General features: G+C 37.8%; 1 long non-coding RNA gene across 1 annotated transcript in view; it reads left to right on the top strand.

Moving 5' to 3' along the window:
* The window catches only part of LOC123000373 (uncharacterized), a 64,590-nt gene extending 48,100 nt beyond the window's left edge, over positions 1–16,490 (top strand). Inside the window, exons 7-8 of the long non-coding RNA XR_006408336.3 lie at positions 12,887–13,091; positions 16,345–16,490. This is a non-coding gene — a long non-coding RNA (uncharacterized LOC123000373). The remainder of the gene's footprint in view (positions 1–12,886; positions 13,092–16,344) is intronic.
* Positions 16,491–16,775: the final 285 nt, after the last annotated feature.

Here is a 16,775-nt window from a genome sequence, read left to right as displayed (position 1 = left end):
ACACACGCATGCTCTCTCACTCACTCTCTCTTAAAAAAAATATTTTTCGGATTCCTAGCAACCAGGACAAAGAGAGAAGCAGCCAAGAGACTTGGCTTGTGGCCTGACCATATCCTACATTAGCCTCTGTCCCAGACAGCAGTGTGGAAAAAACAAGCAAACACTAGCTAAGAAGATCACTCTGAATTCCTTGCTGTTTGAGGAGCAAGGTACAGGGTATATATCACTGGTCTGGGTTTCAGGACAGGACTTTGGGCTCTTGGAGGAGCACAGTCATAGGGAAACTGATTTTCAAAAGGGAACCTAGTTGATAAAGAACAAAACACAGGGGCGCCTTGGTAGCCCAGTTGATTAATCGAGTGCTTTTGACTCAGGCCATGATCCCGGGGTCCTGGGATCAAGTCCCACATAGGGCTCCCCGCTCGGGGGTGGGGGGGGGAGCCTGCATTTCCCTCTCCCTCTGACCCTTCCTCTTGCTTGTGCTCTCACTGGCACACGTGCGCTCTCTCTCTCAAAATGAATAAATAAAAAATCTTAAAAAAAAAAAAAAGAAGGACAAAACACTAATGTTGTTTGCAATGGTTTAGAAGGTGGCAGAATCCCATAACTAGTCCTGGCCAACAAGACAAACTTAATTTGTAGGAAGTGATCAGAGCTAATGCACTACTCACTTTCAGAATTGATCCCAGAGGCTAGGGAATGGTCAAGACTGCAGTGGCTGGGGAACACCTTAATAGAGAATCAGGAAGGCCATTAAAAAATTCTAAATGTAATATCAGACAAGTTATTTAATCTCACTATGTGCTTTATTGTGCCATGGTGGTATGTGAAAATAAAAGTAGTGAAATATTAGAAGGAAAGATGAGATATAATGCAAAAACACTTTAAAACCTTGAGATCTTCATGTAAGTTATACTGAAAAATACTCATGAAGTGCTCAGAAAAGCCAGACTCTCCTATCCTGTGTATGCTTGAATGCTATGCTGTACTATTCATGGACTCCTTTGAGCTCCCTCTGGTGGCACACTAGCCCTTAGTGACTACTGAGTATTTTCAAGACTCCTGTAAATTAAAAAAGAAAAATAAAACGAAAAAGGAAAAAAAAAAAACCTCTTATAGATTCGTTCATTATAGCTTTCTTTAAAAATGTTTTTTGGGGGGCACCTGGCCATCTCGGTTGAGTGCCTGCCTTTGGCTTGGGTCATGATCCCAGGGACTGAGATTGAGCCCCATATCAGGCTCCCTACTCAGCAGGGAGTCTGCTTGTTTCTCACCCTCTGCCCCTTCTCCTGCTCATGCCCTCTCTCTCGCTCACTCTCAAATAAATAAATACAATCATTTAAAAAATAGTTTTTTAGGGGACACCTGGCTGGCTCAGTTGGAGAGCATGCAACTCTTGATCTTGGGATTGCAAGTTTGAGCCCCATCTTGGGTATAGAGATTACCTAAAAATAAAATATTTTTTTTAAAAAACATTTTATTTATTTATTTGATGGAGAGGGAGAGAGAGATTGAAAGAGAGCACAAGCAAGGGGAGCTGCAGGCAGAGGGAGAAGGAGAAGCAGGCTTCCCACTGAGCAGGGAGCCTGATGTGGGGCTCAATTCCAGAGTCCTGGGATCATGACCTGAGCCAAAGGCAGATGCTTAATTGACTGAGCCACCCAGGCACCCCAAAATAATATCTTTTTTTAAAAAAATAGGTTTTTTTAGTTGACCAGTCTTGACTATTCAAATAAGTGAAAAAATGAATTTTCAAGAAAACAGATGCCAGAAGCAGACCCATGGATAAATGGAAACCTGATATAAAACAGAGGTGGCCTGGTAGATAAAAAAAGGACGTACAAACCAACTGGGAAGTGAGCAAATTATATGATTAGATATTTCACAGCAGAGGGAGCATGTATGGCCAATAAACATATGGAAAGATTCTTAACCTCATTAGTGAACATAGAAATACAAGCTAAAACCAGTGACATACCATTTCATACCTACCACGTTGGCAGAAACTTAAAAATCAGTCAATTTTTGTTGTTGGTGAGGAAGTGGAGCCACAGAGCCCTCATATACTCCTGTGGGACTATAAATTTATTAATGATTTTGGATAACAATTTAGTATTGGCTCATAAGTTGAAAATACCATTGCAGACAGACAGAGGAAGGAAGGAAGGAAGGAAGGAAGGAAGGAAGGAAGGAAGGGAGGAAGGGAGGGAGGAAGGGAAAAAGAAAGAACAAACCAGACCATTTCTAGTGATCTGGCATTCCATTCCTAAGTATTTACCCCAGAGAAACTTTTTTTTTTTAAGATTTTATTTTTTTTTTTAAAGATTTTATTTATTTATTTGACAGAGATAGAGACAGCCAGCGAGAGAGGGAATACAAGCAGGGGGAGTGGGAGAGGAAGAACCAGGCTCCTAGCGGAGGAGCCTGATGTGGGGCTCGATCCCAGAACACTGGGATCACGCCCTGAGCCGAAGGCAGACACTTAACCGCTGTGCCACCCAGGCGCCCCAAGATTTTATTTTTAAGTAATCTCTATACCCAACTCACAACCCTGAGATCAAAGGTCACATGCTATACCAACTGAACCAGCCAGGTGCCCCTGAGAACCGTCTTTATATACACTAGTAGGCATGTGCAGGAGTTTCTTAGTTGCACTGTTCATGGTAGCAAAAAACTGGAAACATGATTAAAGGATAAACCTGTGGTGTATTCAAATAATGAAATACTATATAGCAGTGAAAAGGTGAACCACAGCTATAGGCATGAATATGGATGAGAATCTCAAAAATGCTGGGTGGGGGATAAAAGCTATTACAGAAAAATACTTAGAATATGATTCCATTATATAAGATCAAGGACAGGAAAAACTAAAAAAATATAGGAATATATATGTAAGTAGCAAATATGTATTTAGAAAGTGAAAAATCTGGTGTTTATTATTCTTTAAACTATATATGTTTATTGTATTTTACCCTTTCATTTATGATATATTTCACAGTAATAAAGTAAAATAGAAAGTATTCATTTAATTCTACATTCTGTGAGAGTAATGTAGGTGGGTTTAAGTCATTGCACTAGTAGTAGAAATAAAAATAGCAACAACAATAATGTCCTGAACATGAAAGAGTATCAGATCCTGAATTTTCCTTGTTACTTGAACAACTTTACTTATGGAAAAGTTTACAAAATAAAGATGGAATTTCGTTAACAAATATTGGCTGACCACCTGCCAAAATGCAAGGCAACATGTTAAGTACTGACAGAATCACAAAGGTTAATATGACATGGTCAGTGTCTCCAAGAAGCTTACAAAGTAGGAGGGGAAATCTCTACCAGTATTTGTGATCAGATGCCAGTTTTTGTGTGTGAGCTAAAAATTAGAACTTTTGCTCTCAGTTAACACACTAAAAAGAACACCTAGTACTTTTCCTTTATCATTCAAAGACTTCAGAATGTATTCAGTAAATTAGTAAGCATACCAACGAGGAGGGAACATTCTGACCTATATCAGTGTATTGTTTTTCATTCAAATAGCAACTTAGTTCACTGGAGGCTTTACATGAATGTTTATTACAATATTTATTTCTCTTGATTAAGATGATAGCAGGTGATTAATGAGTTCCATATCACAATTAAAATAAAAATTTCCCACCTTGCTGATAAACAGGAATGTCCAGACGTTAACAACTCTGAAACTTACAGCAAATCAGAGAAATGATTACATAAAGCCTTAGGCAATGACAGTCTTTTGTAAATGTGTCTGATTATAGGAGGTTAGCACAGGTACAGCTCTAAACTATCATGAAGGTCTTAGTTCAACATACAGCTGTCCATCTGCCTTTGAACTTAAGTGTAAGTAACATTTGCTGTGAACAGTATACATTTCTCAGAATTTCTCAAAATCTTTTGTCTTTTAGTTTGATTACTATTATGAAAATGTCATACAATACAGGCTAGCAATATTGATGGCAAAATAATTAGTAATTAAGAGAGCTTTTCTTTATGGATCCTTGAATGAGCTCAAATAGAAAGAAATCAGAGGAGTATTTGGTTGATAAATGATTCCACCTGCTATTAAGTAGGCAGCACTTTGAAGGAGATCACTTAGGAATAGGAATTTCTATGTAAAAGATTATTTTTACACACATATACCAATATTCTATAGTTGAACAAACTAAAATATATTTAGTTATTGAATTTCAGAGACTATTAGAAATTATCTAGTCTAGTATTTACAAACTTTCTTCAACAGCAGCACCCTTTAAACAAAATCATATACAATAATCCAACATATAAAACTAATAAAATAGAGCTGTTCTAGAAGGGAATGGAAAATTCTTCTCTAACAAATGGAGAAAATAAGTAAGATACATCATGAGGCTTTTGATGGAAACGATGACTCACAGCTGAAAGAATTTGCACTTGACTGCCTTGACAGAGTACTTCGTCAGAACGAGGACAGTCTTGCAATTCAGAATAAGAATCATGAGAAGCCATATTTCCTATTACATTCCCAGAAAGTAAATTATTACTAACAGAGACATGGCTGGTTAATATCTTCTACTGATAGTAGTCACACAACCTCAAATTTGAAAGACTCAAAATAATTATAATTTTTAAAAAAGATTGTATTTATTTATTTGAGAGAGTGAAAGCAAGAGAGATCACAGAGGGAGACGGAGAAGCAGACTCATTGCTGAGTGGACAGCCCAATGTGGGGCTTGATCCCAGGACCCTGAGATCATGACCTGAGCCGAAGGCAGACACTTAACCGACTGAGCCACCCAGGCACCCCTAAAAGTAATTATAATTTTTAATTAATCATACTACAGTTTTAGTAATGATAGAGTAGTTCACATTGGACCAATGCTCCCGCAGATAACAATTTTCAACCTTAGGTAAAGTATAATACTTACTTGAAGACACTGGAGAGTGAGTGACCAAAGCTGCCAGAAAATAGAGAGAAGTCGACCCTTAAAAGAAGGGAAAGTCACTGGAATATATCTGCAGTTTTTATGGCTTTTCTCCTAAGAGTGCTCCCCAGTGCATGCAGAGTGGAACAACTAGAACTCAAGCAAAAAGCTAGTCTTTGAGGAAGTTAGAATGACTGAAAACTGAAGGGGAAAACCCTAGACAGGAGATAACCACATAGGAAGAGTAGTGAATTCTGCATATAGATTCAACCCAAATCTTTGACTTCTGTTCTGCACATTCATCAGGGAGACTCCAAGCAGCATGGCTAAAAGAAGCAGGCTAAAAGGAGATCGAAGCAGAGATTACTGTTGCTGCTGACCATAGAGGAGACAGAGTTTGGAATTCGACTCCAATTAACTTATCCAATAGAACAATACTCAGTAGTTTCCAGAGTACCACGTAGCATCCATATTTGGCAAAAATATCATTCAAAATTTGAAGGCATAATAAAGACATTTTCAGACAAAGGCTGAGAGAATACATCACCAGCAGACTTGAAGGAGTATAAGATAGTGTGGATCTTCACAAAAGGATAAAGAGTGCCAGAAAAGGTAAATTTGTAAGTTTATATAAAAGACTTTTTCTCATTTTATTTAATTTTTTAAATATTTTATTTATTTATTTATTTATTTATTTATTTATTTATTTATTTGACAGAGAGAGAGCAGGCAGAACAGCAGGCAGAGGGAGAAGAAGTAGATTCCCTGCTGAACAGAGAGCTCAACATGGGTCTTGATCCCAGGACCCTGGGATCATGACCTGAGCTGAAGGCAGACATTTAAACAATTGAGCCAAACAGGCACCCCTCATTTTATTTAATTTTTAAAACCAAGTTATTTTTTAAATAAAAGACAAAAATAAAAATGTAGAGTTTATAATATATGTAGAAGTAAAAAGTATAACAATAATGCATAAAGATAGGAACAGAACCTTACTTTTGTAAGGTTATTACATTATATGTGAAGGGGTATAATATTATTTGAAGGTAGATTGGGATTAGTTAAAAATGCCAAACTCCAAGCATCCACTAAAAACAGAACAGGTATAGCTAATAATCCAATAGAAAAAAAATAAAATGGAATGTTAAAGGTAATCCAAAAGAAGATAGGAACAGAGAAAATAAAAGAACAAAGAACATATTAAATGAATAGAAAAGAAACATCAAAATGATAGATTTAAACCAAACCACATCAATTATTCCATTAAATATAAATGGACTAAACATGCCAATTAAAAGGCAAAGATTGTTTAGACCTACTGCATGCTATCTGTTAGAAACTCACTTAAAATGAAATGCATAGGTTAATTTCTTTTTAAGTGGGCTACATGCCCAACGTGGAGCTCAATGCAGGGCTTGAACTCATGACCCTGAGATCAAGACCTGAGCTGAGATCAAGAGTTGCTTGCTTAACCAACTGAGCCACCCAAGTGCCCCTTGGTTAAATTTTTTTTTAATGGAAAAAATTACTCCATGAAAGTGTGAGTTGTTAAAAAGCTGGATTAACAATTAATATAAGATAAAGTAGACTTCAGGATGAGGAATATTACTAGAGACATTTCATAATGATAGATGAGTCAATTTCTTAAAAAGACAGAAATAATACTAAATGTGTGTACACCTGATAACAAAGCTTTAAAAATCTTGAAGGAATGGCTCTCAGTTAAGCATCTGGCTCTTGATTTTGGCTAAGGTCATGATCTCGGGGTTGCAAGATCAAGCCCCACATGGGGCTCTGTGGCTGGGCATGGAGCCTGCTTAAGATTCTCTGTACCTCTCCCTTTGTCCCTTCCTCCCATCTCTCCTTCTCTAGAAAAAAAAAATACTGGAAGGAAAAGCTGACATTACAGAAAACAGAAACAGATAAATCTACAATTATAGTTTGCAATTCAGCGTGTCTTTCTCCATAATTTATAGGACAAGTGGAGAGAACATTGGTAAGGTTGTAAATGACTTGAACAACATTATCAATCAACCAAATTGCAGTGATTGACATTTACAGAACACAGCACTCAAAAATGGCAGCATAACATATTTTCAAGTGTACATGGAATATTCACCAAGTTAAACCATATACTGGGCCAAAAAACAAGTTTCAGAAAAGTGCTGAAATGATATTGAGCATAGGCTAGTTGCCCATAACAGAATTAGATTAGAAATGATTATTAAAATATCTGGAAAATTCTTAAATATTTGGAAATTAAACACAAACTTGTAAATCACTCTTGGGTCCAAGAAGAAATTGTAAGAGAAATAGGAAAATAGTTTGAATTAAATGATATTGAAAGCATAACAGATGAAAAATTGTAGGGAGAGCTAAAGCAGTGTTTAGACAGAAATTCATAGCTTTAAATATTCATATTAGAAGAGAAGAAAAGTCTAAAATAATGACCCAAGGAGCACTTGGGTGGCTTAGTTGGTTAAGCATCTGCCTTTGGCTCAGGGTCCTGGGATTGAGCCCTGCACCCTGCATCAGGCTTCCTGCTCCATGGGGAGCCTGCTTCTCCCTCTCCCTCTCCCTCTGCCTCTCTCTCTCTGTCTCTCATGAGTAAATAAATAAAATCTTTTTTAAAAAGTAAAATAAATAAAACAACAATCCAATATTGAATCAAGAAAAGCTGAAGGAAAGAATAAAGCTAATAAAAGTTAAGTAGGAGAAAGAAAATAATAAAGAGAAGAGCAGATATAAGTGGGGGGAAAAAAAGACCAATAATAAAAAATGTAACAATGTCAAAAGTTGGTTATTTGAAAAGATCAGCAGGGTTGCCTGGCTGGCCCAGTTAGAGGAACATGTGACTCTTGATCTCCGGGTCATGAATTCGAGCCCCATGTTGGGAGTAGAAATTGCTTAAATACATAAAACTTAGAAAAGACCAGCAAAATCAATGGCACCTAGGTAGACAGATCAAGAAATAGAGAACACAGGTTTTATCAATATCAAGAATGACAGGGGAGTTATCAGTATAAATCCTATAGACATTGATAAGATAACAAGGGGATATTATAAACAACTTTTATCGTTTTTAAAATTTGATAATTTAGAGGAAATTCCCTGTAAATACAACACAACATACCAAAGCTAGTCCAATATGAAAGGAAACAGATTGGTCCTGTATCTGTAAAGAAATTTAATTTGGGGGCGCCTGGTGGCTCAGTCATTAAGCGTCTGCCTTTGGCTCAGGGCAAAATGATCCTGGCGTTATGGGATCGAGCCCCACATCAGGCTCCTCCACTGGGAGCCTGCTTCTTCCTCTCCCACTCCCCCTGCTTGTGTTCCCTCTCTCACTGGCTGTCTCTCTCTCTGTCAAAAATCTTTAAAAAAGAAAAGAAAAGAAATTTAATTTGTTATTTAAAATTATCAAAGAAAATCCAGACACAATGGTTTCATTGATGAAATCTACCAACATTAAGGAAGAAATAACCCAATCTCAGGTGAATTCTTACAGAAAATCAGATAAGAGGGAATACTTCCCAACTCTTTTTTATGAGCCAGCAATACCCTAGTACCAAACCTGCAAAAGACAGCACCAAAAATTTAAAAAAGGGGGGCACTTGTGTGGCTTAGTGAGTGGAGCGCCCAACTCTTGGTTTCGTCTCGGGTTATTATCTCAGAGTTATGGGATCAAGCTCCGTGTGGGACTCAACTCTCAGAGGGGAGTCTACTTGAGATTCTCCTTCCTCGCCGCCCCCCTGCTCTGTGTCTCTAAATAAATAAATAAATCTTTAAAAAAATTAAGAGGAAAAAGAACAAAGAAGGGAAGGAGGGAAGAAAAGAAAGATGGAAGGAAGGAAAGAAAAATTACAGACCAATATTTTTAATAAACATAGAAGGAAAACAAACCTTTACAAAATGTTAACAAATCTAATTCAGCAGTATATAGAAAGGACAATACAATGTGATCAAATATTTCTTATCTCAAGGATGTAAGGTTGGATTGACATTTAAAAGTTACTCAGTGTAATTCACCACTCGAACAGAATAAAGAATAAAAACCACATGATCATTCTAACAGAAACAGAAAGCATTTGCTTCCACTTGGCTGTAATCTCAAAAATATTACACTGAGTGAAAGAAGCCACACCCAAAATAGTACATAATGTATGATTCATTTACACGTGGTTCTAGAACAGGCAAAACTAATCTATAGTAAAAAATCAGTACAGTTTGCTCTTGGATGGTATTGGGGTGGGGATTCACTGGAAAGAAGCATGAGAGAAATTTCTAGGATGATAGAAATATTCTTAGGGGTGGGTTAAATTGGTTTATACAGTTGTCAAATAATACTCAAGATTCATATATTTCACTGCGTGTAAATTTTACCTAAAAAAACAAAAAAATAATTAGGTAAAAAATGATCTTTGCTTACTAGGTTTGCTTTTAACAGTAGTGTGGGTTAACAGTCCTAAAAGTGCATCCTTATGCAAATAAATATTTCGAGGATAATGGAAACAGTTTTCTCACTGTTGGAGAAGGAGATTACAAATATGGCAAGGGGGAGGGTGCATATATATGTACATAAACATAAATGTGTGTACATATTTTTTTCTAGGTTTGTCTGCCGAGAGGGCCTAGAAACAATGACACATCAATAGCAGTAAGCACACCTAGCACCCAGAGTTGGTTCCTTTATTTTTCTCTTAAAATACGGAAAAAACAAAATGAACATAGCAATATCTTGTGCCAGAAATTAGAGAAGTGCTCAGAGAATGATTAGAAAAGGATCTAACCTGAAGTTTTTCTCACTACATAAATTTAGCTATTTACATTTACAAATTGAGCATGCAAGTAAATGATAGAAATGGAGTATAATCCATTGAATAAAATAAGACTCCAAGAGTCCATGCTGATTTGAATGAAGGAATTAATTAATTAATTAATTAAGAAAAAGGGAAGCTTTTACTTACAATAGAATGGTAACTAAAAGTGTAGAAGAGGGGCGCCTGGGTGGCACAGCGGTTAAGCATCTGCCTTTGGCTCAGGGCATGATCCCAGCGTTCTGGGATCGAGCCCCACATCAGGCTCTTCTGCTATGAGCCTGCTTCTTCCTCTCCCACTCCCCCTGCTTGTGTTCCCTCTCTCGCTGGCTGTCTCTATCTCTGTCAAATAAATAAATAAAATCTTAAAAAAAAAAAAGTGTAGAAGAAATGCTGAAGGGAGACATCCTTAGTGGATGTTTGAACCAGTAGGTGAAAATATGACAGTGTGTTTACATAGTATGCAAGTACTTTCTCACAAATTACTTAATATTTGCATAGAGAAAAATATTAATTTCACAATGAGGTAAAGTCTTGGCCACTACTTGCACTTAGTGAGTAAAATTAGCATTAGCGATATTGGAACAGTCTGACATCATGTGTTATTTGATATGATGCTCTCAGAAGAATATAGCATCACTTCTCTGTCATTCTTGCCAAAAATGCATAACCTGAATTTCATTATGATGAAATAGCAGATATTCAGGTTAAATGACATTCTACAAAATATCTCGTCTATATTCTCAACACTGAGGAACTGTTCTAGGTTAAAAGAGACCAATGAGTCATCACAACTAAATACAACATGGCATCCTGGTTTAAACTGTGGATGAAGAAAAATAAATAGCTATGAAGAACATTAATTTGGACAATATGGACTTCATATTAGATAATAGTATAATATCAATGTTTAACTTTTTTTTATATAAGATTTAGTTTATTTAAGAGAGAGAGAGAGCAGGGGGAGGGGCAGAGGAAGGGGGAGAGAGAGTCTTAAGCAGACTTCACACTCAGTGCAAAGCTGACCCTGGGGCTTGATCCCACGACCCTGAGATCATGACCTGAGCCGAAATTAAGAGTCAGAGGCCCAACTGATTGAGGCACCCAGGGGCCCCCATGTTAAACTTTCTGATGTGGGTCAGGTACTGGTTATGTAAGAGAATGTCCTTGTTCTTAGAAAATACACACAAAAGGGGCACCTGGGTGGCTCAGTCAGTTCAGTGACAGACTCAGTTTGGGCTCAGGTCCTGATCTCAGGGTCCTGGGATCGAGCCCTGCATTGGCTCGGGGCTTGTTGGGGAGTCTGTTTGAAGATTCTGTCTCCCTCTCCCACTGCCCCTCCCACCATTCACACTCCTTCTCTCTCTGTAAGGTAAATAAATAAACCTTTCAAAAAGAAAATACACGCAAAAGTGTTTAGGGGTAGGGGCACAGTTGACTTCTAATCTGGTAACAACTTGATTTTAAATGGTTCAGAAAGAATATATATACATATAGATATGCATGCGTGTATATGCACAAACAAGTCAACAAATTAAATATGTGTCAGAGAGAGAATGATAAGTGATGCAAAATTTATTTATTTATTTATTTGTTTATTTAAAGATTTATTTAAAATTTTTATTTATTTATTTATTAGAGAGCACAAGCAGTGGGGAGGGGCAGAGGGAAAGGAAGAAGCAGACTCCTCGCTGAGCAGGGAGCCCGATGTGGGGCTCAATCCCAGGACCCAGGGATCATGACCTGAGCCGAAGGCCACCCAGGCTCCCTAGGGGTGCAAAATTTAAACAGTTTGTGAGTCTGCTGAGTATATGGGAGTTTCTTATACTATTCTTGCAAGTGTTTTGTAAATTTGTAATTATATCAAAATTAAAAGTTTAAAGTTATTCACACTACCAGCCTGTGTATGCATAGGTCTATCAGCATGTGCATGCATGTGTATGGGTATCTGCTAAATTCAGTGGCAAGTTGCTATACTCTAAAGTGTAGGAAAAACACGAGCACGTAGTGTTAAGTTTGAAATGGTGGTGTGCATTCTTAAGGAACACAAACCCTCTATGTTGATAGTCCCACCATTCTCTATTCTTTGAATGTTTTTGTTGTTGTTTTGGAAATACTGAGAAGTCGGGGAAAGATACCCCACTTGATTCCCGCCCTTAATCAAAACAGCATGCCTCATGTTCAGGATCTACTTGGGATTAAGTCTGTCGGGCAATATGAATATTTACAATCATGACCTCAAACCTGTTCATGAAGCAATTGTATCTCTGTTGAACTGCTAGGGATGGATTACTTGAAAGATTTAGTATAATCCAAAAACACCGCAGTGTGTATCTGGTATGAAAAATGTGCTCATAAAAATCTACAAGATCGAACAGGTGGAAATGTTTTATAAACCCAAACAAATAGGAAACTTCAGTAAACTTTTTGTTTGTTTTCATCATTATCAACAGTATACACACACTTTGTTTAAAGCATCAAATAATTCAACAAATTTTATTAAGAAAAATAGCAGTGCTCTGGCCTCCTACGCATTACCCACTTTTCAGAGGCAGCCACTTTCATCTCTTGCAGCTACTTATTTTGATGTTTACTGCCATGTCTTTAAATAACATGCTTAATTGTTATTTCTTGATTTTTTTGGTTTTATAAACTATTTATTGGTTTCTTACTGTGGAAGATGGGGACCCAACTTTCTTTGTTCTCCCTTTACCCTTCCCTTCCTTCCATCCTCACTTATCCCCCATCCTCCAAAAATTGTTCTATCAGAATTTTAGTTACATTTTTTTTTAAGATTTTATTTATTTGAGAGAGAAAGAGAGAGCACAGGAGCAGAGGGAAGGGGCAGAAGGAGTGGGGAAGCAGGTTACCCACTGAGCAGGGAGCCTGAGTTGGGGCTCAACCCCAGGACCCCTGGGATCATGACCTGAGCTGAAGGCAGATGCTTAAACAACTGAGCCACCCAGGTGTCCCTGGTAACATTAATCTTAAGGGTTTACATAATTATGACTACACAAATACTAGCCAGGGCAAGTAGTGTACCATGATCACCTTTTTCTGAACACATCTTTATTTTTCCCAGAGTTAATAATTATCATGTTTTTCATTGGTTTAGTTTCTATGTACTTATCACTAATTCAGCCCCAAACTCTTTCACAGTGGTCTGAATCTCAAGAGGTTCCAGTGCATCAAATATTTGGCTTTATCTTCCAAAAAAGTCTGGCATGGCACCTGTGATCTCCTCTAATCTGCACTTGTTTGCTGTTGCATCTGGCGACAACCGTCATCCTGGAGTCTCCATTCACTATCATCCTGGTGACTCCTTTCACCCCTTGCCTGTTGTAGATCTTCTGTTTCCTGTGCTGTAAGTCATTTTCATTTTTGGTTATACTTTTGTTTTAGAGGAGCACATTCTCCAGTAACTTCCCATGAAAGATGCAAAGGAGTTTTGTTTCACTTTGTTTTTCTGTCTTGGCATATGTGAAAATATCCTTAGTCCCCCAATGTCCTTGATTTGTTAGGAGTAGGACCCTCACCAAAGACAGTAAGATTGAGCATGAATAAGTGAACATAGAGGTGAAAACCCTGTGAGAGAGTCAACGTCTGGAAGGTCAGGAATGGATTCCAGAGGACTGCCCAAGTACGCTTGTCTGAACTGAGGATGTTGAAACAAGAAGAAACTGAGGTGGCTTTACTCGGCAGTTTTGTATTTCTACCTGACTTCCTCCCTCTATCTGCAGAATGAGAGCAGAAGTTACAGAAAACAAGGATGCTGTATTTTTGTATATCTTGAGTTTGTGAAGTGTTCCAAGTTGACCCCCTCTGTGCACGTTTCTGATTACCCCCCCCCATGAGTGTTTTTTGCTTTCATCATCAGAAAAACCAATATGGGTGTTTCCATTTCATGGTGAATTTTTGTGGAGAACTAAAGGAAATGTTGCAGAGAGCATTTCCAAGGTATACAATGAAGTTTCTAATCAACAGATGATGGGAGAGAGGGGTAGTAAATCAGAGGTGGTCTGAATAGTGGAAGGTCAGTAGGGGGATCATGCATTCTACTGAACAGGATTCAACACTTTGTAGAGGGGTCTGGCCTTGTGCAGAAAGAATTGCCACAGTGTTTCAAAGAGTAATGCAGGGATATAAGGACTTTATTTTACCACTCCTTCTCCTCCCCACGGAAACTTCATTCTCCCTGTGCCTTCTTCAGACTCTCCTGCCAGAGATAGGTTACAGAGCAGGAGCTATTTCATAGCCATCCCCCATTCTGACGTCTCAGGGTTGTAGCTACTAAGAAGATATTTACCTAACTTTGGTGAGCTTTGTTCTCCTTAACACTTCTTTTTCCCCCCCTGGATCCTTATAGCTGCTAATAATAGCTACTGATGAGAAGTCTTTGTCAGTCTGATTCTTATTCTTTTTTCAGTAATCTGTTTCCGGACTCCTGCCCTCCCCCCACCTCTCATCCTCAATAGTTTTTAAGATTTTCTCATTATCTTTGATTTCTACGGTTTAGCTTCTGTGTGACTTTGTGTTAATCTGCTTGTATTTATCCTAATTAAGATTCATTGAAATTTTCCAATCTTAGGATTCATGTCTAAGAAATTTCTCCACATCATCTTTCTGAAATTGCTTCTCTCCTATTCTCCACTTTCTCCTCCTGAAGTTTTTACTAGGCACACTTTGGAGCTTCTCATTCCATTTTTCATATTTCTCAAATTCACTTTTGTCAATTTTTTCCTGTTACCACCTCCTGGATTTTCTTTTTTTTTTTTTTTACATCTCTTGTTTCTTCTCTGTTCTTTTTCAAATTGTATTTTGCTCCCTTAGACTTTTGTTTCCTTTGAGGAGATAATAACTAGACTTTCATCTTGCCTGGCCATCTTGGTGTCTGGCTGGTGAATCTTCCTTGTAGTTATTGTTTTCTTTCTAATATTTGACTGAATTCATCCTCAGAGTTATTCATTGTATGAATTTTATGTGTTCTGGATTATGAAGATCTCCTTGTCAGGTCATTTCTAATTTGGTTCTGCTAGGGCCTGTGGATTTTACTGGTTCTCTGTGAGTTTTTTAATTTGGGGATTTTTAATTTGTCACCTTGAAGACAGCACGAATTTGTACCACAACCACTCCCTGCAGAGGCTTTAGGTTCCGATTTCTCTTGGTGGCTCCTTTTCCATCCATGGCCTACCCTGCTAGCTTGTGTCCACGTATGTGTCTACACACACCAATGAGTGGAGTTTTTCTTCTGTTTTGAAGGCAGAGCAGCTTGTCCTGCGGCCAGCTTTACGCAGTGATCTCAGTTACAGTCCTCTGCACGTTGTCTGTGTCTGTGGTGGCGGTCTCAAGTCCTTTTCTTCAAGGGCTTTTAGACCCTAGCCCCTCACACTTATACGCATGAGGCTCTGATCCTTAAGGGACATTTGACTTCAACTTTGCAGCTTCTCTTCACTTATTGGCATCTGGGAATTTCTGGGTGGAATTTGTAGAGAGAAGAGCCAGGAAAATTATCTTTAGCTGGTAAATAAGTGGGTTTGAAAATTAAACAAAAAGATAACCAATCTCATTTCATTGCACTCCTGGTATATACTTACTACACTATTTAAGGTTTAATTTCAGATAGCTAATGGTCTATTAATTTGTAAGGTTCATCTAAGTTTGCATAGATTTTTGTTGTTCTTGTTGTTTAACTTATTATTTGCTTACTGGTTTCGAAGAACCACAAGCAAACTTCCAGGTTGCAAGGTTGAGTACTCTGGTGAAACATGGCTGAGTGGAAAGGATGGGGCTGTAATATCAGGCAGATTCGATTCACATGCTGGCTGTAGCAGTTACTGTTCTCTGACGTTGGGTCATTTACTTCCTCTCTCAAGTCATCACTTTCTCTGTTAGCAAAGTAGATACAGTAATACTGATCTAATATAAGAGAATTAAAAGTGGTCATAACAGACAGTAGTAATTGAGTATTTACAATGTACTGATCGCTGTGCTGCAAACTTTGCTGGATTATCTTTTAATGTATGTGAAATTTTTAGTCAGGCGCCTGATGCACTGCAAATGTTCAGTAAATGTAGCTATTAGTCTCATGTAGGTTACCTTCTCCAAGCCGGGCTCTGATCCACATATGACACCCTTCACCCTATGTCACCCCTACCATTAGTCAATAAGCTTCTGCTTGAACACAGAGCAGTTTGAATTCTAGCTTTGGAGTCAGACTCCATGGATTTAAATCTTCCACTTTTTAGCTGTCTGGCATTGGGCAAATAAATTGTGTTCCTTATCTGTGAAACAAGGATAATAGTAGTTTCTTCTAGAGTAATTCTGAGGATAAAATAAGTTAATTCGTGTGAAGCACTTAGAGTCGTGCCTGGGGCATTGTAAACCCTCAGGAGCTGATTGCCGTTATTTTTGTTATTACCAGAAATTTGTTATCTCCTTGAATACCTTACTTTATTTCTGGAGTGTTCTAATGTTAACAACTCAGTTTGAACTGAAATCTGCCTCTCTGCCATGTCCACCAGTTGGTCCTATTTTTGCCATCTGGAGTAGTACAGAGAAAATCTGATCTCCTTTCTTAAGATGGTACTTTAAACATCTTTTTTGTTGTTATTCTCCAGAATAAACACCTTACTCTCTTCAAGTATTTTCCACAGACATGGATTTGAGTCCTCTCACCATTCTACTGACCTTCTGAGAGCACAACCTAGTTTGAAAATCCTACAGTGGGAACACCACCATTCGGGCATTGTCTGAGGAGTTTGGGGTACTATCACATTTCCTTCTTATGAATATTGAATATTTGGTTAAACTATTATAAATTTAGACTTTCTATTATATATAGTTTAACTCATTCATAACTGGCACAATGTTCATATGTGTTAAATTTTAGCTCTCTTATTTTGCCTCATTATTTTAGCCTTCTTAATCTGTTTCAATCCCTAGACTGCCAACCAGTATATTAGCATACCTTCTAGTTGCATGTCATTATCAAGTTTGATGGATAGACTGTCAAAATCATTCATTCAGAGAGAGAATGTCTTGGAGATGC

The sequence above is a fragment of the Ursus arctos genome, unplaced genomic scaffold (genome assembly GCF_023065955.2).
Source record: "Ursus arctos isolate Adak ecotype North America unplaced genomic scaffold, UrsArc2.0 scaffold_25, whole genome shotgun sequence".
NCBI lineage: Eukaryota > Metazoa > Chordata > Mammalia > Carnivora > Ursidae > Ursus > Ursus arctos.
Note: the sequence above shows the minus strand (reverse complement) of the source record. Positions and strands in the feature narration are given on the sequence as shown.